This window comes from Triturus cristatus, chromosome 11 (genome assembly GCF_964204655.1).
Source record: "Triturus cristatus chromosome 11, aTriCri1.1, whole genome shotgun sequence".
NCBI classification, from domain to species: Eukaryota; Metazoa; Chordata; class Amphibia; order Caudata; family Salamandridae; genus Triturus; species Triturus cristatus.
In genome coordinates, this window is record NC_140594.1 from 599008246 (window position 1) to 599011551 (window position 3306).

At 38.0% G+C, this 3306-nt stretch overlaps 1 long non-coding RNA gene across 1 annotated transcript; it reads left to right on the forward strand.

Moving 5' to 3' along the window:
* The first annotated feature begins 372 nt into the window (after positions 1 to 372).
* On the forward strand, positions 373 to 1434 carry LOC146785147 (uncharacterized). Its single transcript, XR_014970362.1, has 3 exons — positions 373 to 465; positions 820 to 890; positions 1253 to 1434. It is a non-coding gene; the product is annotated as an uncharacterized LOC146785147 (long non-coding RNA).
* The last annotated feature ends 1872 nt before the right edge of the window (positions 1435 to 3306 follow it).

Sequence of the window (3306 nt, forward strand, 5' to 3'; positions counted from 1 at the left end):
AGACTGACGCCAGAATAGTAAGTTGTCCATAACCTATGCATCACTCATTAGTTATTCAACGACGCGTCTTTGGTTAATTTGCGCGCAATTCAAACAGTGTATTTGCTTCACTTTTTATAATAAGTAAAGCCTTTTACTCGAGTATATATTGTTTAAAATAACCTTTACGGGTACTCTAGGTAACTAGGCAACCACTTTCCCTCATTGAACCACATCACGCTAAATGTTTGATAACAAAGATCTACTACTCACTTTAGCGATAATCTAATTGCTCAGCTCGCACAGGACAGCAACTAATGGCTGCTTTAGCCTAACGCCGGCGCTTTGTTTACTTTTTTAGCTCACAACTGTGTTGAACTGCAACTACGATTATTCCTTAAAAGCACTTGACAGTGCAGTGCGTAATCAGGCTGCCCCTGAATCAGACGGATCACATTTCGTACTTCGAAAACTAACGACGGTAAAGTAAGTTAGAATTTAATGCACTCTCTGCCCATAGATCTGTCAGTAGCATATTCCATCAGCTATATGCAAAACATTATCTTTTGATGAATTTTGAGCATAGCCTCATTCGATTTATTAAAATTCTGTTTAGATGTAGATTAGTGAGCCAAACTGCAACACTTTCTTTTCTGTGCTGTTTATATCAATCATTTAAACTTTAAAAACAAATTGATCCTATGTACCAATTGTTTAAGACTAGGCAAAGAATTTGGTTTTTAATAAAACCAACACCTTCATTGTTACCTATGTTAGAATAAGAGAAATAACATACAGGTGAATGAATAGATAATTTATGACTACTCATTTTTTGTACAGCAATAAAATCACTGCAGGATTGACTTCCGCAATAACACGAACTGGCAGTCGCTGTTGCTAAGCTCTACATGGTAGGATACTATTCACTATTTCTCTGGCATAGCATGATTAAGTGTTCTTCTTGATTCGTAGCTCAAATGTCCACATGATTTCAAACAAAGTTTAACGTGAGAACGCCACGGATACCTTTAAGTAAACATGGCTACTGATGAAATTTATGTATCTCTATAGAAAGTAAATGGTTGAATTGATTATGAAATAATAATTTTTTTCTCGATATCAGATTTTGACTTTGTCCCCTCTTTCTGATAAATGATACTGACAATTGTCCTGTTCGCACACGGGTTGAAGTCTAAATTTTTAAATTTTGTATATTGATTTATTAGTGTGATTATGTTTACTTTCATGTAACTATTTGCATTGTATTGTTTAGGAGTCCTTATATAAGCAATTATTGTCCTGAAGATGGTCTGACGGATTGACTACACCCAAGACCGAAACGTCGACTTTACCATCCAATTCCAGTTTACATGTTATGTACAGTAGATTGTATGCTCAGAAAGAGTTTCATCTCTGTTTAAACCGCCCAGGAATTGATGTGTATATTCAGATGAAAAGAGGACTTAATTCCGTTCCCTGTTTTCACGATATATTGCTCTTATTTATATTCCTTTTTGTACTCTTTTTTACTTGGATAAAACTATAAAAATCACTGTGATTAAATCACAAAAAGAAATCCCCGTGTGCGTTGTCATCATTAGATATTTATGATGTTTAGTTCATGGAATTGATTTCATATTGATGTTAATTCATCTTAACATACTTATTGATTCAAATCACTTAAATTTAGAATTAACTGATCACCTTAAAGTAAATCCCTTGTTGGCACATTGACCTTTCCGTATTTATCTGCCCAAGCCCTCAAGGGTATATTGGGTCTGACCCCTATTCAATATTATTTCCTACACTACAGCTGCGTAAAGGGCCAGAAGAGTTGTCTACAGCGACCATGTGTGTCTGTAACATTGTGCCACCGCGCAAACGGGCGCCCAAGAAGATGCCACCGTTTTGTGCAATACCTCTACTCAACTGGAGTACTTTCTACTGGCTAATCAGTAAGTGCTACCTCGTTGGGTAAATGTATGTGCTTTTCCTACACTACAGCTGCGTAAAGGGCCAGAAGAGTTGTCTACAGCAACCATGTGTGTCTGTAACATTGCCACTGCGCCAACGGGCACCGGGGTCCCTCGTGTGAGCTGTCCATCATAGTGGGGGAAAGGGTGGGAAGACGTTGCACACCACTGGTGTGTGGGGCGGGGCCAAGCGGGCAGGGCTTCCATGCAGTTCACATGCCTCTTGTTTATAAAGGGCCAGAGACGGATCAGAGCAACAGATGAGGAGACAGAACCTCCTGGTGTCAGGAACTACACGGGGATTGCGCTCAAGAAACTCATGGATGCACAGAGCTCCATCAAGGATGACAGCAAAGTGTTGACGGTAGATATGGGGAGACAGCAGCACACCTGCCTAGGCGACAATTTCCGTTCCCTTGCGGATCTCGGAAGTTTCGACATTTTACGTTCCGCGCGGAAAGCGAACATGTCGAATTTTCGCAATTTCCGCGAGCGGAACGGAAATTGTCGCCCACCCTTACTATTGGCAGCTCTTCAGTCTAATTTATTCAAGTTAGTACTATGCTTAGAACCACCTCTTGGGAAACAAATACTTAATCCATCTACACTAATCAATCTAGTAATTTTGTCTTTCTACCAGTATTTATATGTATGTAAAACAATATACAAGAGAGGCACAATCAATAATGATTTCCTCTTGCCCTGTTTGGTAAATACAAATATTAAATCTTCTCTCATAATTCATGAGCTATAGCCAAAGAAGACACTAGATTCTATTGTATACTTACGTATGTGCATGGTGCTCTGCATGCTGTCACCAAACACTTATTGCACTAACTCTCCATGGTGATGTTTTACTGTCTTTTTATGTCAATACTGATTTTCTCTTGCCCTGTTTGGTAACTACAAATATTAAATCTTCTCACATCTTCCATGGCCTACAGCCAAGGAAGACACTAGATTTTATTTTACACTTAAGTTATTTGCATGGCACTCTGCATGCTGTCACCAACACTTATTGGACTAACTCTCCATGGTAATAATGTTTTACTGTCTTTTTATGTTTTCATTTGTTGTTACAGCCACATGTATCTTGTCCCCTTTTTGACACTATGGGAATTGACCTGTTGATACACACAAAAATGACTTACAGTCAACACAATAAAGTAATAATACACTCCAAGATATGGTTTGACTCTGCACATGTGCTATTATTGTTTTTGTATATTTCTGCATAATGTAGTTATAGTTGACTGATTATGCTTCACAGCCTTGAGGATGTTCTATGCAATGGATGAAACTCATGTTCGCTGTAATAATAATAATAATAATAATAATAATAATAATAATAATA